Raw genomic sequence first — 25,579 nt, 5'->3', positions numbered from 1 at the left:
CATACTGTTATTCCCAATTCCTAACCTCATTACTATAGACGTGTGATTTACACCTGGTGTACTCACCCTATGAATCACTGTGATTGTTCCAGACCATGGTTTACAGCAATGGTTCTCAACTCCAGCCCTCATGTAACCCCAATAGGTTATGTTTTGTTTTTGTTTGTTTGTTTTTTGCATTGCTTTAATCATGCACAGGAGATATGCTTTATTTTGGGTTAGTAATTATCCCACCTATTTCTACAGACAGAAATCCAGAAAACATGAGCTGTTGGGGATACTTGAGGACCAGAGTTAAGAACCACTGGTGTGCAGTACTTCGAAAGCCGTTAAACCTGCATCGTTTTCCCTACTGATGTGTATATGTAATGTATATGTAATAAGTCACATAACCAGCAGGTAGCTTCAGATGGTGTACAGTAAGTCAGTAGGGTTGTATCTTGTTTTTTAAATAGATGAAAGTTTCTGCACAACATGTACAGTATAGCATCAAAACTTAGATTGATTGCCTTGGCTTTCTCCTATTGCGAAATATGCCAATAACCTAAAACTTATGACAACAATATCACTTAGATGAATGACCTTTGTGGAATCATCTCAAGATAATAGGTAGTTCATTTGGTTTAGTCACTTCGCAAAGCTTAATGCTGCATGGAAACTCGATAAGCATTTCACAGGAGGCTAATAGCAAAATGATTGATATTAGGTTTCTTAAATATAATATGGTGTTAAGGAAATGAACAAAAATATGCTCGCGGATGCGTATTTGTGTCAGAGTATTACAAACCACAGCTTTCTAAAATTCAATAAATTTGTTTCGCAAGGCAGAGAAACCAAATACAGTTTTGGAAGAGTATACTGCCACTATCATTGTGTAATGCTATTACCTAAAACCTGGCCAATTGCCTGCTTAATTTCATGTACAGTAAGAACCCATTTGTTCCCTACTGTCAAAGTCATGTCTTTTGATACACTCCAGGAGAAAAGAATACGTTTAGATCAATCCTTATGTAAGATTTCCTATTTATTATAACTCATTTTTCTTCAAAGGGGCATTTAAAGGAAATTACAATTTCAACTCTTTCTATTTCACATCAGAAACATAATATTTGACTCTCTAACGGAGAATAAGTTATACTGTATCTCCAATTTTGTTTTTTTGGATAACATATTTGAATAAATTTAAGTTTGGTAACTATAAAGTGAAAACTTGATGGCAACATAAATACTGTGAACTGTTCCATAAGTTATAATTACAAAATTAGTACAGGTCGAGTATCCTATATCCAAATATTCCGTAATACAGAATATTCCGAAATACAGAATTTTTTGAGTGAGACTGAGATAGTGAAACCTTTGTTTTCTGATGGCTCAATGTAAACAAACTTTGTTTAATACACAAAGTTATTAAAAATGTTGTATTAAATGACCTTCAGGCTGTGTGTATAAGGTCTATATGAAACACAAATGAATTGTGTGAATGTACACACACTTTGTTTAATGCACAAAGTTATAAAAAATGTTGGCTAAAATGACTATCAGGCTGTGTGTATAAGGTGTATATGAAACATAAATGTAAACTGTGCTTAGACTTGGGTCCCATCACTATGATATCTCAATTATTCCAAAATAAGGAAAAATCTGATATCCAAAATACTTGTGGTCCCAAGAATTTTGTATAAGGGATACTCAACCTGTAATAAAAAGTTACATCCAAATGCTATCAACTAGTTCTAGCCAGAATAGACATATAGGAAATATGGTGGATTAGTCGCTAAAGGCCCATGCAATGTCAAGCTCAACAAGGCGGTTTTATCTATACCTAATTCTCACACGATAACGGTAAGCTCAGATCAGGATTTTCGGACATGGTGACAACTGCTATATGGTAAATTACCCCATATATGTGCTATTATTTTTATTATAGTACTATATACTGTACAATGAAGAGCAACAGCATACTAATAGCAGTACCTCTAATTCCACACAACCTATGTCTGACATACTTTCAAACTGCCCTCATTTAGGTAGGACAGTCTCGATTTGAACTATGCGCCTCACCGTCCATAAGATCAGGACATTTGTGCTGATTCCAGTTACACCCCACTTAAGGGTGTCTCTTCAATGTGGCACAGACTAGCAGCAAGCATGGAGCAATGTAGGGTTGTTTTGAGGGGAGGTGCAGAAGGTGTGGAATGGGCCATGATCTTGGAAGCACAGGGCCCCAATGTGATATAATCACGTCACCTTCTCGAACACATGCTGTAGCTTTCACTTTCAGGATCAGGGACATCTGCCAATTGACAGGCGTAATCTGACAAGCAAGCTACTATTAGATAAGTTACCAGTAATCTATTAGTTTAATTTATAAAACAAGGAAGAAAATTGTATAGTCCCTGGCCAGCAATGGACTAACAGACTGTCCTCCAGGCAGGTTAACAAGTTCAAGGCTCATCTTTGGTACACAGGGCAGATCCAATAATTATGGGGCCATGCATGCAGCAAGGTCAGGTCAGCTTGATCTAATGTGATCAAATTGCTTGAAACAATGAGGGTGTGGGGCCAGCCTAAAGCAGGGCACATACTGGCCAATTTCAGCCTAAAAAATAAGTGTGTATAGGGGTAATATTGGGGAACGATGAACGATGCATGCTCCCGCACGTTGTTGAGCAATCAACAATATAGAGCTGAGATGCAGCTCAACCCGTCAATGTGGGGCTGAGCTGCATGCCCAGGAACGCAGGCGGTGACATCACTGATCGTTATCGTTGCATGATAATGTTCAGTGTGTAAGCGCTATATCAGTGAACACTATATCGTTCACCGATATAGTCGTTCATCACCGGCATTTTAGCATTGCCCAATGTGTTCCCCAGCTTTAATGATATAAGCATGTTAGGGCACTGTAGAGAATAAATGTCTCCATCAATAACAATTCTACTATTGTTCAAATGATAACTGTATATATGTGAATTGTTTGGGTTTTTCTTTCTTTTTTTTTTAAAGTCAGTTGAGGACAGATAATCTGAGTGCCCTTTTGCAGGTTTTTCATTAGCATGTTAATCACTCAGATTCGTAAACACATCCTTCTGTCTGTATCGCATATGGCTGCCTACCTGTCTCCTAAACACAGTGGGATGTAAACAAATCCACCATCTAACTGAGATTATTTATTTATTTATTACCAGTTATTTATATAGCGCACACATAGTCCGCAGCGCTGTACAGAGTATATTTGCCCATTCACATCAGTCCCTGACCTAGTGGAGCTTACAGTCTATATTCCCTATCACATGTACACACAGACACATTCACACTAGGGTTAATTTTTTGTTGGAAGCCAATTAACCTACCAATATATTTTTAGATTGTGGGAGGAAACTGGAGTACGCGGAGGAAACCCACGCAAGTACGGCGAGAATAGACAAACTCTGCACAGTTGGGGCAATGGTGGGAATCGAACCCATGACCTTAGTCCTGTGAGGCAGTAATGCTAACCATTACACCACCCGTACTGCCCCAAATATGTTCTCTGTTCTTGACATAAAATGTATATTTCTATAACAGCTACTATTGAAGTTCCCCAATATTATAGAAAAATATTTGAAGAATTTACACAGGTCAGGTATGATTTGAAAACATCTGGGACTTATGGTTTATGAGTACTGAGGTATCTACCCAATCACACATCATGAAACCATTGTCCTTACACTTATATCTTATTTACTATTGATATAAAAAATATATTTTAATAGCATATGTTAAAATAGGACTATGGTGGTCAAACAATAGAAATGGCTGGATGTAATGCAGTGCAAGGTGGCTGGAGTTCCAAGATTCCAGTTAAACTCATTCATTTTTATAAAGCAGCAAACTTTTACAAGGCAAAACCAGGTTGATTGTGCCTTGTAAATGATTGCCGCTTTAAAAAAATGTACGAGTTTGGCCAGAAACTTGGAGCTCCGGTTGTCTCGCACTGCATTACATCTGACCCAACATTACATAAAACAAAAAAATGTCAGTGCAGTTCTTTGGTCTGTAAATAGAGACCAGATTAATGAGGGTAAAAACCTTGGCAGCAAGAATAGAAACCAAGAGAGGTGATGAAAGATGCCAGAAAAAAGATAGTAGATAGAAGAACAATAGATAGATGCTGCAGTCAACAGAAAAAAATGAAGAAGAAAAGGCACACTGGCCAGGACGGGTCAGCGGCAGAAGTCAAAATAAGGAGAAGCATCATGGAAGCCTGAGGCAAGTGGAGGGCTCTTGTAAATGAGCTGATACTTGCCATCCATTCACCAGGTAAAGTATGTCTGTCCCTTGTAGGCCAGGTCTGTCCGAGGCATGTGGCTATGAGGGATATCTTATACCAAATATTAAACATAATATACTGTAGGGTTAAACATCTGATAAATAGGAAGGAAACAAATCATTTGGATACTGCTATTTCTGCATCATTAAAGGTGCCAAAAGCTTGACATGTAGACACCTATGCATAATAAATTCTGAATTAATAAGTGATAATTCAAACAGCGGGAGCAACAGAGAAGTGGTTGTCAATTTCCCACCAGATCATGCTAAACTTTTTCCCCTGCCTCCATTTTGGTAAGCAAATGTCAAGGGTGTTACTTAAAATGTATCAGATTTTTGTAAAACTAGGCCGAAACACGCTGTACTCTACATTTACTGATGGGTTTGAGATGGATTTTCACAGAATAACATCAGCAATCAACAGCATTCACTGAGCATCTTCTAATTAATTTTCTGATTCATTAGAGAAAACCAGACAATACAGAGTTGGTAAAGCAATGCCAGAACTGTAATGATGTTTGTAAAACCTAAGGCAATGTCCAAATGATTGGCATGGTCTCTTCTTCAATTGCACCCCTCCACACTAGAGAGATACCCAACTGCAACAAAAACTGTGTTCCCCAGGAGCAGCTACGGTGTATTCCTGCTCTGCTGTAGTTCCCCAGAACTTGCTGTGTGGCAACTAGAGATGAGCGGGTTCAGTTCTCAGAGAACCGAACCCCCCCCCCCCCCCCAAACATCCCAATCCGAGACAGTTTCTGATTCCAGCATCAGGACTTCCCGCCAGACTCAGAAACCAGAACAAGGCAAAATGTCATCATCCAACTGTCAGATTCTCGTGGGTTTTGGATTCCATATAAACAGCCGCGCATCATCGCCATTTTCACTCCAGACTTGGAAAGTAAGGGAGACAGACCTCTGTCTCTCTGTGGGTGGTGGCATCAGCTGAGGTCAGTGTGTGCTCTGTAGGGGTGCTGCTAATGTCACTGTGGTGTACCTGTGCTGTTAGGGGTGCTGTCCTAGCTGTCACTGGTGTTTCATGTGCTGTTAGGGGTGCTGCAGCTGTATATGGGTGCTGCTGTCCTGGCTGTCACTGTGCTGTGCAAGGGGCACTGTCCTCCTGTATGCAGTGAAAATACAGAGGTGTTGGCCCTGTCTTGTATGCTGTAAAAATTCTGAGGTGCTGTTGTTAAAATAAATGTGCACTGGCCCTGTCTTGTATGCTGCAAAAATTCTGAGGTGCGGTAAAATAAATGTACACTGGCCCTGTCTTGTATGCTGCAAAAATTCTGGGAAGCTGGAAAATAAGTATACACTGGCCCTGTCTTGTATACTGCAAAACAATTATCGGGTGCAGTAAAATAAATGTGCACCGGCCCTGTCTTGTATGCTGCAAAAATTCTGAGGTGCAGTAAAATAAATGTACACTGGCCCTGTCTTGTATGCTGCAAAAATTCTGAGGTGCAGTAAAATAAATGTACACTGGCCCTCTCTTGTATGCTGCAATAATTCTGGGGTGCAGTAAAATAAATGTACACTGGTCCGGTTTTGTATACTGTAATACTTCATGGGTGCAGTGAAAAATAATGTACACTGGCCCTGTCTTGTATGCTGTAGAAACTCTAGAGTGCTGTTGTTAATATAAAAAACAGTGGCCCTGTCTTGTATGCTGTAAAAATACAGGGGTGCAGTGAAAATCAATTTACACTGGTCCTGTATGCTGTAAAAATACAGGGGTGCTGCTGTTAAAATAAAAGTACACTAGTCCTGTATGCTGTAAAAATATTGGGGTGCTATTGTTGAAATAAAAGTACATTGGTCCTGTATGCTGTAAAAATACAGGGGTGCTGTTAAAATAAAAGTACACTTGTCCTGCATGCTGTAAAAATACAGGGGTGGTATTGTTAAAATAAAAGTACACCGGTCCTGTAATCTGTAAAAATACAGGGGTGCAGTGAAAATAAATGTACACTGGCCTTGTCTTATATGCTGTAAAATTAGAGGGGTGTTGTGAAAATACAGGAATGCTGGCACTGTCCATGGTTGCAATGTCTAGGCCTGACCTTCACAACACTGTATGCTTAAAGTCGGCTCCTACCACCATTTGTATGCCCTCTGCAGGTGCTGGGAGGAGCAACACCAGTCCAGTTGCTGATATTGAGATTGAGGATGTCACTGTAGAAGTACACCAGGATGAGAGGATATGGGTGTAGCTGGTTCTGCAGAGGAAGTTGATGACGAAGATTCTGATGGTGATGTGGTTTGTTTGAATAAGGCACTAGTGGAGACAGTTGTTGGCCATGGGATGAAAAAGTCCATTGTCATGCCTGGGCAAAATACCAAAAAAGCCACCTCTTTGGTGTGGAATTATTTCTCCACAACGGACAACAGGTGTCAAGCCATTTGTTGCCTTTGTCAATCCATAATAAGTAGGGGTGAGGACGTCAACCATCTAGGAACATCCTCACTTATACGTCACCTGCAGCGCATTCATCATAAATCATTGTCAAGTTCAGAAACTTTGGGTAATAGCGTAAGCAGTCCATTGACACCTACATGATTTGGTTTTGTTTGAATATTATTTCTCTGTGAGGATGAGGATGTAGACACTGAAGGGAGGGGGATCTGAGGTTGAGGATGACATCTTGCCACTGTAGAGCCAGTTTGTGCAAGGAGAGATTAATTGCTTTTTTTTTGTGTGGCAGACCTACACACCTCTATTTGGACCTTTACTCAATTCAGTGATTTGGGCCTTTGGACAAGCACCTTACTACAGGGGAACATTATTGGAACGGACTCCTCCAATCATCTATAGCCAGTTCCTGACTAACTGGGTAACAGTACTCATATATAAGTGTATGAATTCATACTTTTTAAAATTTAGTGACATGTATGCAATTTTATGGTTTATGAATTTTATATATACTTAAATTCATTATTTCGCATTTTATTAATAAACTGTACAATTCTGTATTTAAATATCGCTCTGGTATATTGTTAATTTTTTGAAAACATCAAAGCGCAGCTTCCTTTCTTTTTCTGTATATTTTTTGTGTATTGTGGGAGTGACTTCCCCGATTTTCAGAGGCAGCTGCTCAATAAAGCATCTTGTTTTACAAGCGCCCGAGTGTACCTTGGTATACCCCCTTATTCTTTGAGCTGTAAAATAGAGCTGAAACAGAATGTCAGTTTAAGACAGAAAAGTAAATTGTGACTCCATAATGTTACATTGGGTGTTTCTTTTAAGAAATAGAGAACTAATTTAATAATTTTTTTTAGAAAATTAACTAAATCATGTCATCACAGGCGGAGGTAGAGATTGTAAAGCAATTTCAAAATTCCATTGCATTTTCCTTTTTCTCATTGTGCTCCAATATGATTAGAGATTCACAGCTTGAACTTTGTTATTTTGGCTTCTGCCATGGGTAGTCGCAAATACAAATTGAGACCTCACACTTCTCAGATGTTCTTATTTATCATATAATAGTGCAGCTGCTACTGATCAATTGTCAGATTAATGAGGAGAACTGTGGAATAACAGAGAGCCATACAGTATGGGAGCACCAATGAAATACATTGTATATTCATTTTAGTTTATCTTTGATATGCTCTATATCATTGGTGTACAGTATCTGGTGCACACTGGCCTCAGAATGGTATACCTGCAGCAAGCCTTCTCCTTTACATCTTTTGCCAGTGATGCCATCTTTTGTATGATGTATTCTGAAAGATGGCGCAGGTGATATGTAAAGAGTCTGGCACTGTGGCAGAGACTTTTTATATTCTGCGCACACTGATCACACATAAAATGGTGCTGACAGCAATAGCTGTGCTTCAGGGAGCCTTCATGCCCTATCCCAAGATGGCCTCCGAGATCACTACTGATCATATGCAGGGGCATTTTATGGCTAACTTCTGCTCTTAAGCAATTTCAGCATCCTTGCACTGCTACCCATTTGCAGTATATACTGTAGTCACTGGCTGGTGAGCTGTAAGAAACCCTGCTCCAATCATGCACCTCTCCCTCACCAGTATACATGTAACAGTGAGTACAGCTGTACCTGCTATCTTTCAATAAAAAAAACACCACTAGTTAAGTAACTGGCTGCTCATAGTTTGAGTCATCCGCTGGTGTGTGCCTATACAACTCTGCAATATCAACACCAGCACACATATAATTTTCAACAATAAGTAGGGAGGGAGCTGCTGCACGGAGAGGTGAACAGACTGCACACTAACACACCTAATACACCTCTTCTCTGTATATCATATGAATATTTGGTAAACCCCATCACATAATTGACATATTTAACATTGCTTAAAAATTCTGATCGTATATTTAGAATTTTAGTTTTTAAATAATGTAATAACTTTATATAGTACTGTAACATGATGTGACTTTTTATGCTTTAGCAATAGGAGTAAAATGTGGGAGGGGCCACAGTACTGTATTTCTCAGAAGGAGCACATGTGGGTTAGCAGTTCCTAAGAAGCCTAGTATCCTTCCACAGCTCCTGATCACAGCATGACACTACCCCTGTCATATGCTTGCCACGTCCACAGTAACAAAACCACATGAGTGGACAGGTGACTGATTCATTCAAGGCACTCATCTTATGATAGCCTGACTGCTGTTATCTTTAAGTTCGTATAACTTACAGGGAAATGCTATACCTTACAATACACTGGTGCGGGCCGCTGCGGCCACTGATTGCAGATAATACCCCTACGACTTGAATGCACGTAGCGTATGCACGCCGACACGCTATGCGCACTATACAGCGACACGTGTGGCTGAATACCCTTCTATACCCAAACAAGAACGGAATGCGACACCAGTTGTATATGTTATGTTGTTGTCCAACGCAGCAACAAATATTTACTAAAAAAGATATACACAGAAATACAACAATATCACAGAGAAGAGCTACAACCAATAGTACATACGTTTGTTCGCCTGCACCTCCCGGATCTGGTCCTGAGTCAGTCTTAGCAAGATGACCTTCAGAGAATAGACTGAGGCTGGCCAGGAGGCCTTGCTTTTATACAATGGTCCAAAACACAATACAAAGGAAACTGTAAGCTCTTCTTCCATAGGTCAAGGGGCAGGTCATTTACAGTACATGAGGGGTCATAGGTTGGTTTGAATAGGTGGGCGATGCTTGGTCCAGGTGTACTTGCAGATGTCCTCCACTGGGTTGCCGCCGAATATCATGAGTACAGTAATTACAGTAAGATATGAAAATTGTATTCCTGCGCATATCTATGCACAGGAGCATGCTATAATCTGCAAACTGCGATTGGAATGTAGCCCTTGAAATACTGTACATCTGGATACCAAACACTATGTCCTAACTAGTGATGAGCGGGTTTGGTTCCTCGGAATCCGAACCCCCCCGAACTTCAACCTTTTTACACGGGTCCGAGGTAGGTTCGAACCTTCCCGCCTTGCTCGGTTAACCAGAGCGCGCCCGAACGTCATCATCCCGCTGTCGGATTCTCGCGAGATTCGGATTCTATATAAGCAGCCGCGCGTCGTCGCCATTTTCACTCGTGTATTGGAAATGTTAGGGAGAGGACGTGGCTGGCGTCCTCTCCGTTTATTAATGTTGATGCAAATATTTGTGCTTATTGCTTAATTGTGGGGACTGGGGAGACAGCTGTATTATATAGAAGGAGTACAGTGCAGAGTTTTGCTGATCAGTGACCACCAGTTTTATCCGTTCTCTGTCTGAAAAACGCTCCATATCTGTGCTCAGTGTGCTGCATATATCTGTGCTCACACTGCTCTATTGTGGGGACTGGGGACCAGCAGTATTATATAGGAGGAGTACAGTGCAGAGTTTGGCTGACCAGTGACCACCAGTATTATACGTTGTCTGCCTGAAAAACGCTACATATCTGTGCTCAGTGTGCTGCATATATCTGTGCTCACACTGCTTTATTGTGGGGACAGGGGACCAGCAGTATTATATAGGAGGAGTACAGTGCAGAATTTTGCTGACAGTGACCACCGGTATACATAGCAGTACGGTACGGAAGGCCACTGCTCTACCTACCTCTGTGTCGTCAAGTATACTATCCATCTAGATTCTATACCTGTGGTGCATTTTAGTTTTGCAGTTTGCTGACAGTGACCACCAGTATACATAGCAGTACGGTACGGAAGGCCACTGCTCTGCCTACCTCTGTGTCGTCAAGTATACTATCCATCTAGATTCTATACCTGTGGTGCATTTTAGTTTTGCAGTTTGCTGACAGTGACCACCAGTATATATAGCAGTACGGTACGGAAGGCCACTGCTCTACCTACCTCTGTGTCGTCAAGTATACTATCCATCTAGATTCTATTCCTGTGGTGCATTTTAGTTTTGCAGTTTGCTGACAGTGACCACCAGTATATATTGCAGTACGGTACGGAAGGCCACTGCTCTACCTACCTCTGTGTCGTCAAGTATACTATCCATCTAGATTCTATACCTGTGGTGCACTTTAGTTTTGCAGTTTGCTGACAGTGACCACCAGTATATAAAGCAGTACGGTACGGAAGGCCACTGCTCTACCTACCTCTGTGTCGTCAAGTATACTATCCATCTAGATTCTATACCTGTGGTGCATTTTAGTTTTGCAGTTTGCTGACAGTGACCACCAGTATATATAGCAGTACGGTACGGAAGGCCACTGCTCTACCTACCTCTGTGTCATCAAGTATACTATCCATCTAGATTCTATACCTGTGGTGCATTTTAGTTTTGCAGTTTGCTGACAGTGACCACCAGTATATATAGCAGTACGGTACGGAAGGCCACTGCTCTACCTACCTCTGTGTCGTCAAGTATACTATCCATCCATACCTGTGGTGCATTTCAGTTGTGCGCAGTATATATAGTAGTAGGCCATTGCTATTGATACTGGCATATAATTCCACACATTAGAAAATGGAGAACAAAAATGTGGAGGTTAAAATAGGGAAAGATCAAGATCCACTTCCACCTCGTGCTGAAGCTGCTGCCACTAGTCATGGCCGAGACGATGAAATGCCATCAACGTCGTCTGCCAAGGCCGATGCCCAATGTCATAGTAGAGAACATGTAAAATCCAAAAAACAAAAGTTCAGTAAAATGACCCAAAAATCAAAATTGAAAGCGTCTGATGAGAAGCGTAAACTTGCCAATATGCCATTTACGACACGGAGTGGCAAGGAACGGCTGAGGCCCTGGCCTATGTTCATGGCTAGTGGTTCAGCTTCACATGAGGATGGAAGCACTCATCCTCTCGCTAGAAAACTGCAGTGCCACTCCTAGATGGGCCAGGTGTTTGTGTCGGCCACTTGTGTCGCTTAGCTTAGTCACACAGCGACCTTGGTGCGCCTCTTTTTTTCTTTGCATCATGTGCTGTTTGGGGACTATTTTTTGAAGTGCCATCCTGTCTGACACTGCAGTGCCACTCCTAGATGGGCCAGGTGTTTGTGTCAGCCACTTGGGTCGCTTAGCTTAGTCACACAGCTACCTCATTGCGTCTCTTTTTTTCTTTGCATAATGTGCTGTTTGGGTACTATTTTTTTGAAGTGCCATCCTGTCTGACACTGCAGTGCCACTCCAAGATGGGCCAGGTGTTTGTGTCAGCCACTTGGGTCGCTTAGCTTAGTCACACAGCTACCTCATTGCGTCTCTTTTTTTCTTTGCATAATGTGCTGTTTGGGTACTATTTTTTTGAAGTGCCATCCTGTCTGACACTGCAGTGCCACTCCTAGATGGGCCAGGTGTTTGTGTCGGCCACTTGTGTCGCTTAGCTTAGTCACACATCGACCTTGGTGCGCCTCTTTTTTTCTTTGCATCATGTGCTGTTTGGGGACTATTTTTTTGAAGTGCCATCCTGTCTGACACTGCAGTGCCACTCCTAGATGGGCCAGGTGTTTGTGTCGGCCACTTGTGTCGCTTAGCTTAGTCACACAGCGACCTTGGTGCGCCTCTTTTTTTCTTTGCATCATGTGCTGTTTGGGGACTATTTTTTTGAAGTGCCATCCTGTCTGACACTGCAGTGCCACTCCTAGATGGGCCAGGTGTTTGTGTCGGCCACTTGTGTCGCTTAGCTTAGTCACACATCGACCTTGGTGCGCCTCTTTTTTTCTTTGCATCATGTGCTGTTTGGGGACTATTTTTTTGAAGTGCCATCCTGTCTGACACTGCAGTGCCACTCCTAGATGGGCCAGGTGTTTGTGTCGGCCACTTGTGTCGCTTAGCTTAGTCACACAGCGACCTTGGTGCGCCTCTTTTTTTCTTTGCATCATGTGCTGTTTGAGGACTATTTTTTTGAAGTGCCATCCTGCCTGACACTGCAGTGCCACTCCTAGATGGGCCAGGTGTTTGTGTCGGCCACTTGTGTCGATTAGCTTAGCCATCCAGCGACCTCGATGCAAATTTTAGGACTAAAAATAATATTGTGAGGTGTGAGGTGTTTAGAATAGACTGAAAATGAGTGTAAATTATGGTTATTGAGGTTGATAATACTATGGGATCAAAATGACCCCCAAATTCTATGATTTCAGCTGTTTATGAGGGTTTTTTGTAAAAAAAACACCCGAATCCAAAACACACCCGAATCCGACAAAAAAATTTCAGGGAGGTTTTGCCAAAACGCGTCCGAATCCAAAACAAGGCCGCGGAACCGAATCCAAAACCACAACACAAAACCCGAAAAATTTCCGGTGCACATCACTAATCCTAACCTAGTTCTGTCTCCTCACATCCTGTAAAGCTTGATATCTTTGTTGTTCTATTTCCTAAGTAAATGTAACTTGCTGGTGTGGTGTGTATAGACTATGTGTAAATTATGCACTATGTGGATAAAATATCAAATATGTCTTTGTGGCTTTTCTATGCGAATGCGTATGCTACCGTATTTACTCATACCACATGCCAACACACAGGGCTTTGCGAGCCAATGTACGCAGCGTACGGGCATGCGCACAAACAGCAGAACACGTGCACACACGGAGGCCACTCTGTGTGGTGTTTGCACGTGTTGGATGTGGGTATAATATTTTCGACTTCGACATATCCCAATCACTTAAAAACTGGGGACATACCTGAAAAGACTAACAGAAGGTGGATATTTATATAAAAAAGGAATCTATCAACCGCCTCCCAAAAAGGGTGCGGTATACAAGTTAGACAATTAAAAGATAGTCATTGGGTCGATACTATATGTTGACACGCAAAAAAATTGTGTTATTTTGTGTTTTTAAACATTGTTTTCACAAATTTGTTAAAATTCGTTCGCTCACAACGCTTCTGGCTTGTTGGCTCGCTTCGCTCGCCACAAGGTTGCTAAAGGTAATCGTTTGTGACATGGATAGTAAATGAAAGAAAAACTTGTAAATGCATGAAAAATTTGCTGTAAAACGTGTGTCGACATTTTGACCCTGTCGGCCTTTCGAATGTCAAATTTTTGACCCTGTCAGACTTTTGACTGTCGACCATATGGTGTCAACCTAATGACTGTCCTTTAACTGTCTATCTATCAACCGCCTCCCAAAAAAGTGACATGTTATATAATAGTACTTAGACTTTAAAAATGAAGTAAGGATTTGAATAACCTTCACAAATTTAAAACAGTTTATAAAAATTAGACAGCGAAAATGAAATATGTTGATGTGTTTTTTTGGTACTTAACCATTAACTGTATTTATATAAAACTATAATGAGCAATAAATAAATGTACAGATGGGTTAAACAGTACATAGTAACAGGGGCGTAGGGAGGGCGGTACCGGTGGAGCTCGAGCTCCAGGCGCCCAAGACAGTACAGGGCGCTGCAGTTCGACTTCGCCGGAACCTCTGCCTGGCTGCAAGCAGCTTGCAGCCGCAGCTGTCAGCCACTGACAGCTGGAAGCCCAAGCTGCTTCAAATCTCTCCCTCCCCTCCCGTCCATCCTCTCCGCTCCCCTCCCATCCCTCCTCTCCCCTCCCTCCTCCCTTCCGGTCCGTGACTTGCGTGTGACGTCACGCGTCACAACCACGGACAGCGGAGACGCGGCCAGTAGCATTTGGGAAGCAGAAGAGGGCAGGTGAGTATTTTTTTATTTATTTTTTTTATTTTGTGTTTTCGGCGCTACCAGGGGGCACACCTACTGGGGCCACACCTACTGGGGGCACACCTACTAGGGGCACACCTACTTGGGCCACAGCTACAGGGGGCACAGCTACAGGAGGCACAACTACTCTGGGCACAGCTACAGGGGGCACATCTACTGGGGGCAAATCTACAGGGGGCACAACTACTGGGGGCAAATCTACAGGGGGCACAGCTACAGGGGGCACAACTACTGGGTCCATAACTACAGGGGGCATAACTGGCCATGCTCCTTCCCTATGAAGCCACGCTCCTATTTTTTGCCTTTGGCGCGCACTATGCTTATCATATGTGTGTGTGTGGAGGGGGGGGGTTGTGCCAAAGGAAACTTTCGCCCTGGATGTCACAAGGTCTAGAACCGGCCCTGGTGGCCACGCCCCCAATTTAGTACAGGGGAGGGGGGCACCGAAACATACCTTGCTCCAGGCACCATGACACCTTGCTACACCTCTGCATACCAAGTGTCTTTTTTTGCTCAAAATGTGCATCTTATTCACAAGACATAAATAATACAACTGGAAATGAAAAAACTACTTTACTAGATTGTAATTATCAGTTTGATGTGGGACATTTATACCTATGTGTGTAAATGAGTGACTCTATACACAAAGTGCTATGATGCAGCGGCCGCAGCTTAATCTCACGCCAAGTTCCATTGTGCTTCACCTACAGTATGACTACATGATTAAAACTAAGGGGACCATTTGTCAATGAGTGATAAAACTTGTTGCATAAAGATCAACAGAAATGGAATATGCCGGTGATATACAGATGGAGCCTCGCTCATCTTGGCTTCTCTGCTGCGCCTACCTGCACCATGGTTAATTAGCATAAGCCTTTCATCTATTGTTCTCAGCTGCAATACAATACAGAGAGAACAATACAGCAGGTGATTACGTCATTACAGCAGGGGATTAAGTCCAAATGCCCTGGCTCAGTCAATCCTATTAAAGTCAAAAATAAAGAGGGCTCCATCTGTATAATTGTTGATGATGATAATAATAATAATAATAATAATAATAATAATAATAATAATAATAATAATAAATGCTCTTTGGGGTTAATTGCGAGCGTCCACTTGCAGCATCCTGCAGTAATCATTTCCATTTAGGTGCATCAATAAACCCACGATTGGATGCACCATACAAAGTGGCACTAGTCCTATAGCATATGCAGTTTCTCCGTCTTACCGTGCCCTCTTGTGAGAATGGCTGGATCTCTTTGGATGCAGCCACTTACAGAGACACATCTACATCTTCTTAGTCAACCAAGTGTTATCTCAGAGGAACGCCCACTGAATTCCACAGACCCTGCGTCAAAATCTGTTCTTGGTCTCCGAACAAGACCATAACTAGGGGTGTATGAGCGGTGCCTTCGCACAGTGTACATGGCCCTGGGGGCAGGACCGTTGCTGCCCCATAGCACCTGCATGTGGCTGAACCAGCAACCTGCAGCTAGTAGCGCTACTGCAGAGCTGCTGGAACCTTCCAAGGGATTCAGTGATTAGGCACCCTGCAGCTTGTGATACTGCAAGGAGGTTCCTTAGGATGAAAATGCTCTCCCTTCAAGAGCTGTTGGTCCTACCCCCTGGGTGTGACTTCATGACATCAAGGGTTTAGGGAGGCCGTCCGGTATTTGACGAACTGCCACATTGTTACGGAGCTCTGATTGCTAACAATCGGTACACATACTCTGTGCGACTGGGATGCAGACACAGACATAAAACATTGGCCAACTGTGACATCGACACTGCTCGCAACTCAGAATCAGCCTCTTTATGCTTTAATATTGCAGTAGCATAATTTATGTCACTCATTCTTATGAGAATCTAAATTTGAGAATATTTGTTTCTCCACCCTATAGAGAAATGAGAGATACTGGCTACTAATTACTATACGACATGGACCCTCAGTATAATGAGAGCATGCTGCACAGTCACTGAACCCAGAATGAAAATGCTATCAAAATCTTCACTGCTGTCATTGCTTTAATTGCAATCATCGCTGATTAATATGCCAGCTATCATTTATATAATTTAATTGAAATGTAATTGAAATGTTTGCATTATTAATAGAGATAGATTTCTCAAGCACATATTGAGATTAAATATATTCTGGCATGTGTCATTTTCTGTGAAGTTTAGCGCAATGGATTCAAAAAATGTTATACTAGTTGCTAAAAAAAAAGTCAAGGGTAATATTATACTGATACAGGATTCTAGAAGTGAAAAAGATATTCCAAAGAGGCGGAACTATAGCAGATGCAGTGGGAGGATCCTATAGAGGGCATGCCCTTTACATTATACAATGTGTACATATACATACTATGTACACATAGTACATACATAACCCTAACCGTTCTTACCTGCAGTCTGAGCCTAAAAAAATTGTGGAATAGTTTGCAAAATGTGGTTTATCTCCAGCCATAGTAAAACGTTAGAACTTTCATTATTTTTAACATAGTGCAATATACAGTACTATCATATACTCTTGTCCACTGCTACATCAACCCTTTGGATATTATTGAACTGAGGTGTATTATTCACTATACAGGTTGAGTATCCCATAGCCAAATATTCCAAAATACGGAATATTCCGAAATACGGAATTTTTTGAGTAAGACTGAGATAGTGAAACCTTTGTTTTTTGATGGCTCAATGTACGCAAACTTTGTTTAATACACAAAGTTATTAAACATATTGTATTAAATGACCTACAGGCTGTGTGTATAAGGTGTATATGAAACATAAATTAATTGTGTGTATGTACATAAACTTTGTTTAATGTAAAAAGTTGTTACAAAAATTGACTAAAATTTCCTTCATGCTGTGTGTGTATAAGGTGTATATGAAACAGAAATGCATTCTGTGCTTACACTTACAGTAGGTTCCATCGTCATGATATCTCATTATGGTATGCAATTATTCCAAAATACGGAAAAATCTGATATCCAAAATAATTCTGGTTCCAAGCATTTTGGATAAGGGACACTCAACCTTCCTTTTAACTTCCACATGTTCTGTTCTAGAATGCAACTCTTAAGGGGGGTACACACGGAGCGATAATCTAAGCAATCAGACTAGATTGCTTAGATTTTCAGCAAGATCGCTCCGTGTGTAGCAGGCCAATCTAGCGGTCGCTCACTTCACCCGCTGGGTGAAATGAGCGGCCCCCGTCTCCCCCCGCACGCTCAGCACAGATCGCGCTGTGCTGAGCGGGGGGAGAGATGTGTGCTGAGTGGTTCGCTCAGCACACATCTCTCCCGCATCGGGCCGTGAGTACTGGCCTTTACATAGGATTCCACTTATCCCAGTTTTTCTACAATGACCATTTTTACCCATTGTAAATCTTTTAAAGTGAGCATATTATTTTGCATCATCGTCATCATCCTCCTCATCCTCATCATCATATAACTGATTGCTGACAATGGCAGATTATACTATATAAAGTGGGTAAGTGATTATCAGCAGATTGTGAATTAAATTATGTGGACGTTGCATTTTACTGGGTATCACAGTATCCACCATAAGCGTCATTACTAGGGATTCTACAGATTGCGCAGAGTCTGCAGATTACTCAGATTGCAGTCAGCTCATCCACTCAGTAATCCTGCTTGTATTACTCCTTGCAGTGATCCATGAGGAATCATTTAGTGACAGACCAGTGAGTTATTTACTAAGTCCCAGCTACTGTTGAGTCACATTGAAGAGAGAACTGGCAAATGGTCACAAATGCAAAAACCCTACCTTCCTTTTGGATGCAAGCATTGTGCCCTTTGGTTCAAGAAGAGCAAAACTGAATGTAACAGGATACAGGATATTCCAAAATCTGAAAGGATCCAAAATCCAAACTTTTTCAGATCACAACTGATGGGTTGGGTTTGATATGCCGGCAGTCAGAATACCGATCGTGGCATCCCGATGGTGATAATCCCCACAGGGGCAAGGTAAGTAAACTTACCTTTCTCCAATGCCATCCCCCCACAGCCTAACCCTAATCCTCCTCAGGGGTGCCTAAACTTAACCCTCCCTCTCTGCAGCCTAACCCTCCCCCCCCCCCCCCAGCTTAACCCTACACCAGCCTACCCCCTCCCCCCTCTGCACGGCTTACCTACCCGGTGGCCCGGTAATCTCTCGTCCGGGATCTCAGCTGTCGGTATTCCGGTGCCGGACTTGTGTTCCTAGTTGGGATGATGGCGCCGACATTACAAGCTGGGTCGTGATTCCGGCAGCAGTATTTTGACAGCCAGGATCCCAACCGTCAGGTTCCTACCCGGATTCCCAACTGAGATAGTGTCCCCTTTGCTGTCAGATGGTTCAGTGTACACAAACTTTGTATCATGCACAAAATTATTACAAATATTACTTTCAGGCTGAGTGTATAAGGTGTATATGAAACATAAATGCATTCTGTGTTTAGATTTGGGTCCCATCCCCAAGATATCTCATTATGGTATGCAAACATTCCATAATATGGAAAAATCCAAAACACTTCTGGTCCCAAGCGTTTCGGATATTGGCCCTCATTCCGAGTTGTTCGCTCGTTCTTTTTCATCGCATCGCAGTGAAAATCCGCTTAGTACGCATGCGCAAAGTTCGCACTGCGACTGCGCCAAGTAACTTTACTATGAAGAAAGTATTTTTACTCACGGCTTTTTCTTCGCTCCGGCGATCGTAATGTGATTGACAGGAAATGGGTGTTACTGGGCGGAAACACGGCGTTTCAGGGGCGTGTGGCTGAAAACGCTACCGTTTCCGGAAAAAACGCAGGAGTGGCCGGAGAAACGGTGGGAGTGCCTGGGCGAACGCTGGGTGTGTTTGTGACGTCAACCAGGAACGACAAGCACTGAACTGATCGCACAGGCAGAGTAAGTCTGGAGCTACTCTGAAACTGCTAAGTAGTTAGTAATCGCAATATTGCGAATACATCGGTCGCAATTTTAAGAAGCTAAGATTCACTCCCAGTAGGCGGCGGCTTAGCGTGTGTAACTCTGCTAAATTCGCCTTGCGACCGATCAACTCAGAATGAGGGCCATTGTAGACTCAACCTCTATCTGCAAATGGATTTTATTCTGCAATGAAAAGCTGTACTGCATGACACAGGGATAGGAAAGTCTTCCAGTACAACAAACTGGTGATGCCATAGGCCAACATTATGTTGTCACACTATTAACACTTTGCGCTGATGTTATCTACCATATATACAAACAACTATGTATGTCCTGTATATTGGCAGCTATCTTATGAAAGAGAAATAGGGGCATATGTGATATAATCTGAGTTTACCGGAGGTGCGGGATGCCAGACGATTTTGTAGTCTTTTTTTTTTACGCGGAAATCATTTACAAGGTATGGTTTTGCCTTTTAAAATGATTGCCGCTTTAAAAAAAACTCCACGTTCGGCCGGTATCCCGCACCTCCGGTAAACCGGGACCCTATTACATAAGGCCTGTAGGCTTTATTTCGTATCACTACACATAAATTATATAAAAGATTTAAGTTGATGGATTTTTTTTCAACTTCACTATTTAAATATAGCTCTAACATTCTTATTATCAGTTATTTATATAGTGCACACATATTCTACCGCGCTGTACACAGAAAATGTGGTAATTCATAGCAGTCAATGGTGCTTACAATCCATAGTCCCTACACCATACACACACACACACACACACACACACACACACACAGTTTGATCATTTTTGTCAAAATCCATTTATACTACCAATATGTTTTTAGATTCTGGGATGAAATAAGAACAACACAATGAATCTCACACAACATAAGAACATACAAACCCCACACAGATAGGGCTTTAGGTGGAATCAAACCCAGGACACATGAGCTGCAAGTCAGCAATGCTAGTTTCCACTGTACCACTGTGGTGAATGAATAGCTGATTCTTACTCAATTGATAAACCTCGTAACGGCTGATGATGGACCTGTGCATGAATTAGTGATAACACTTTAACTTTAAATAAAAGAACGACACAGAGTCTTAGATTTTGCAGAAACCGTTAGCTTATTTATTTCAATGAGCTATTACTTTAAAATAAATAGCTGTAAAGAAAAAGAATTAGAGAGCGGTGGCAAAAAAAAGAACGGCTAAACTCCTTCCACAACCCGCAAGAACTGACATCATCACAACCATAAACCAAACCAGCTAAACACACAATGGTATCCTCTCAACCTTCTACCTTGATTACCCACCTGTATGGGTGATGACGCTGCCATGGTTAGGGTGGTCCAGCAGATATAAACAGTCAACGAAGGTGAGCGCACCAACAACTAGGAACCAATCAAAAAAATTCTATATATGCCCTAAAACAGGTATCCTGCTGTTCTTTCCCACCAACCACAGCTAACGCAACACCTAACACAAAGCAAAACCAACAGCAACAACAAGGAGAGGGAGGGTGGTAAGACAAAAGTAAAAGAGGCTGACTCCACCCCAAACAAGCCCTAAAGATTACAACTATCCCCCTCGTTGCTTCACTATTGGACTAAAACTACCACCTGATAGTGCCAGAAGGGCTGATGGGCAGGTGGGCCGGTCCATAGACAGCCTTCAGCTCTGTGATTAGTGCGTTTACATTGTAATGGGGGTGTGCCGCGAGTCCACACCCCCTGACTCATGGCATGCCCCCGTGAATTGTGTCCACGCCCCCTAGGATGTAGACACACACCCCTGTGACGTCCACGCACGCACGTCACACATGCCAGGGCCGATTTAGAGCCCCAGTCCGTCCCTGTTTGCAACTGACATAAATTGTATACATCACACTTTAATGATTTCATAGGAGCCAATTTATCAATAATCACATTCTAATACTGTGATATTAGCACCCAAATTCGCATTGCAGTATGTATCAAAGAGAACACGCAGGAACAGGGATTCTGAAAGCATAATACTTAATATTTGTGGATGTCCTCCGGTTGTGTAAGGATAAATAGGACCCATATGCCCTTATTTATCAATGAGTAATACATTTCACTCTGAGTGATATATTGCACCAGCGAATCCGCTCATAACTGTAATTTTTCAAACCCAGCCTGTAACATGGAAGATAGGAGCTGATTGGCTGGTGCAATTTATCACTCACAGTGAAATCTATCACTCATTGATAAATAACTGCAATAGTCTTGTAATATAGGGAAAGTAACACTTTAAAATGTGTAAATGATTGAAAAGAAGAGTAAATGTTATGCTACATTTTCTGAAGAATAACGGTGATATCTATAAACAAGTCTTGTCTTTCCATTGCTTTGTGCCAGCTTCAGGTTGCTTTGTTTTATTAGTGATAGAACAAACAAGATACCAGAAGACAGAAGCAAAGATAACAGCGAACAAAGTACCAACATGGTATGAAAAGAAGATTTTGGTTATATATTCCTTTTAATAAAAATACAAATAATATAATTCATCAAATGCAAGACACTGATTAATAATCTCATGTATTGTATTTTTAACTTACCTTGATTGAATTGTGATAAGACTGTCTGATTTCCCATGTTCTGTACTACTGGAGACCAAATAATTTCTGTCTTATCTCTGCAGAGCGGTCAGGAGGTTCCGCTCCTATCTCATCTGTAATAAGCAAACTATCCAAGTGGTACATTGAATGTAATTGCCAAATCAAACACAGAAACGTATAATTAGTTTTCTTTTTCTTTTTTATGTTTATATATAGAGACTGGTCTAGGTGGTGATGTGACTGGAAAAGTTTGATCACAAAAGGGCACGTCTATGAGGCCTGTTAAAATTCAGATCAAATATTAGTCTCTTGTTTAAACAATAAATAAGTTTATATTCTATATAGGGTAGGAGACACATTGTGCTCTGAACATACAATGGGAAAGATGCAGACAAAAGAAGGAGTACTGATGTGAATACATTGATGTGTCCATATTGTACGTTCAACATGCCTGCAGCTGGGATGCTGGGAGGGGGGTGTAAGGTGTAGGCATCACCAGGGAGGATTTGGGTTAGGCTGCGGAGGGTTAGGTTTAGGCTGCAGGAAGGGGGGTTAGGTTTAAGCACCGCTGGTGAGGGTTATGCTGTGGGGGAGGGGTTAGGGTTAGGCTGCGGACGGGGGAGGGTTAGGTTTAGGCTGCGGGAAGGGAGGTTAGTTTTAAGCACCGCTGGTTAGGGTTATGCTGTGGGGGATGGGTTATGGTTAGGCAGTGGCGTTTCCTTGGGCGGCGAGCCGTGCAACCGCACAGGGCGCCCGCAGCGGCACTACTGTGGGTCCTTGCTTCCCCCTCCTCCCTCTTCCCGAGTACTCCGCTCGGAGGGGCGGAGTTTCACAGAATGACACGGTTGCGTCGTGATGTCACGATGCAATCGCATCATTCCACGAAACTCCTCACCCCGAGCGGAGTATTGAAGACAAGAGGAGGGGGAGCCAAGCTACTAGAAGGATGAGGCTGCCACCGCGAGGAGGAAGAGGCGGGCCGAAGAGCGGGAAGAACCTCTGAAAATGTAAGTAAGTGTCTCTCTCTCTCCCCCCCCCTTCCTTCCCCCACCACTTGACACTTGCATGCCTAATGTATAAAATGGGGACACTTGCCTGCGTAATGTGTAAAATGAAGACACTTGCCTGCGTAATGTGTAAAATGGGGACACTTGCCTGCGTAATGTGTAAAATGAAAACACTTGCCTGCATAATGTGTAAAATGGGGACCCTTGCCTGCGTAATGTGTAAAATGGGGACACTTGCCTGCGTGATGTGTAAAATGGGGACACTTGCCTGCGTAATGTGTAAAATGGGGACACTTGCCTGCGTAATGTGTTAAATGGGGACACTTGCCTGCGTAATGTGTAAAATGGGGACACTTGCCTGCGTAATGTGTAAAATGGGGACACTTGCCTGCGTAATGTGTAAAATGGGGACACCTGCCTGCGTACTGTGTAGAATGGGGACACTTGCCTGCGTAATGTGTAAAATGGGGACACCTGCCTGCGTACTGTGTAGAATGGGGACACTTGCCTGCGTAATGTGTAAAATGGGGACACTTGCCTGCGTACTGTGTAAAATGGGGACACTTGCCTGCGTAATGTGCAGTTATTTACCATAAGTATCTATTTCCTGAAATAGACATTTATACATTTAATCACCACATTGCAACACATTGGCCCCTACTGTGCACTCAAAGACCCCAAGAGTGACGTGGGTCACCATCTTTTAAGTCACCCAATTATTATTTGTAACTTTAGAGTGTCCTGGCCATTTCGGTTGCAGTAAGATTGTTATCTCTTCTTGGATATACAGTGTGATAGGGCTGTAGTTTGTGTATTATTTCAAGCGTCACTACATACTGTAATTATTTGCTATTCTGAAGCCATATCATCTATATATATTTAATATTTATAATAGTTAAATAAGTCATATGCAATGTAGTTACTTTGTAAAGGGAGTGTTAATGTAATTTATTGAAAGTCTTTGAAACAATCATATGTGATTGCAGTGATGAATTCTAGAAATATCAGGTTTACTAAAAAATATATAAATTAATGAAAACTCTTATATAAGTCTTGTCAGATATTGTCTGTGTCTGGTTGGGAAACCATTGCCTCTATACCAGGGTGTGGTATAAATTCCATCACAGAGGCATAGTAACTCCAACTTGCTTCCATACCACACCATTTGTATTGTCACCTCTGTGGGGTATTACATTGGCAGTAAATGCCAAAAGTTGCAAATACCCTATTTGTATACATTCTGAGAGTGTTAGTGTCATATACACTAGAGAGAATATTGTCTTGACATTTATTAATATATGTGAAAGTCACAATTGAGGTCTTCATTAAATACATATCTCCTCATCTGTTATTTACCTCTTGTAAATCCAACAGAAATATTCTTTCCTGCAGTATTTCAAATACATATGTTAATTAAGTAATTAATGCTGCTGGTTTAAGTACCATCAGCCGGACAGCCAAGCCACAGACATCCTGCTAGTTAGTGCCACTGATAGTTATCATCATTGTGTATTGTGACATCAGCTGACTGGGGATATCCAAAACAAGAGACATCCGTGAGCCAATAAAATGCCGTTTTGAGAAACGAGTAAAACTGAACCCGCTCGTCCCTAGGATACATCCACTAATATTTATGAGAACACCCTTATAGTATTAAGCCTTTGCTAGCCCAACCCTTTCTGCCTTTCTAGGACAAGTGCTTTGTAGTAAATGTGCAAGATATTTTAATTTTCATGATGCAAATTTACATGTGAATAATTTATCAGATCAGGGACAAGCTTTCAGCTTTATGCTGAAAAAGATACAGGTAAAGTTAGCCAGCCAATCAAATAAGTTATAACTGATTGAAAAAGAAGCTAAACACCACTAATGCAGTTACAAAGACACAGACTTGTATGGTACAATGGAAAAGTTAGTATTTGAGAAAAAAATATTTACTCCTTGGGGTAAATTTACTAAGATGGGAGTTCTCTTTAAGATGAGATGTTGCCCATAGGAACCAATCAGATTCTACTTCTCATTTGTCTAGCACCTTCTAGAAGATAATACCTGAAATCTGATTGGTTGCTCTAGGCAACATCCCATCTTAAACAGAACTCCCATCTTAGTAAATTTACCCCCATGTCTTTACCACAATATAACTAAATCTCCGCTCAGTATCACACCGCCATGGCTTTCTGACAATATACTGCTTTAAAGGGAAATTGACTGGTTTTAAAAGTCCTTTATTTTTACTCAAAAAGACAAAGAAATCAATGTTTAATACTCAGAGGGAGTTTACCTAGCATTCAGCAAAATAGCCTGACATTTCCAGATTGAAAGGACAACTCTGAAAAAGTTTTTGCCTACTTGGCAGATGTGAGCTAAAACAAATGAAATATTTTTAACCCATAGGGTCTGTCCATGAGTGGGCATATATCCTGTGGAGAGCACAGCTCGCCACCGAGCCTGCAAGGGGCTTCGTTTCGCTCACCCTGCCCAGCTGGGCTTCTGCAAGCCGGTTAGTTACTCAGGTTCATCAGTTTTAGCAGACTCTGCTTTTGCTCGCATGCTGGGGGCCACCCATTGCAGGGCAAAGCGAGTTGCGATCCAACTTAAATAGACAGCAGGGATATGCTAACCAGATTTACTAAACTCAATAATGGTGTATTTT

The 25,579-nt window shown here is 41.9% G+C and overlaps 1 pseudogene; it reads right to left on the bottom strand.

Annotated features, from left to right (window-relative positions):
• LOC134987030 (G2/mitotic-specific cyclin-B1-like) overlaps window positions 1-25,579 on the bottom strand; it is a 100,901-nt pseudogene that overhangs the window by 19,199 nt on the left and 56,123 nt on the right.

Source organism: Pseudophryne corroboree, chromosome 2 (assembly GCF_028390025.1).
Source record: "Pseudophryne corroboree isolate aPseCor3 chromosome 2, aPseCor3.hap2, whole genome shotgun sequence".
In the NCBI taxonomy this organism is placed as follows: domain Eukaryota; kingdom Metazoa; phylum Chordata; class Amphibia; order Anura; family Myobatrachidae; genus Pseudophryne; species Pseudophryne corroboree.
The sequence above is the reverse complement of the archived record's forward strand: the minus strand, read 5'-3'. Positions and strand labels throughout refer to the sequence as shown.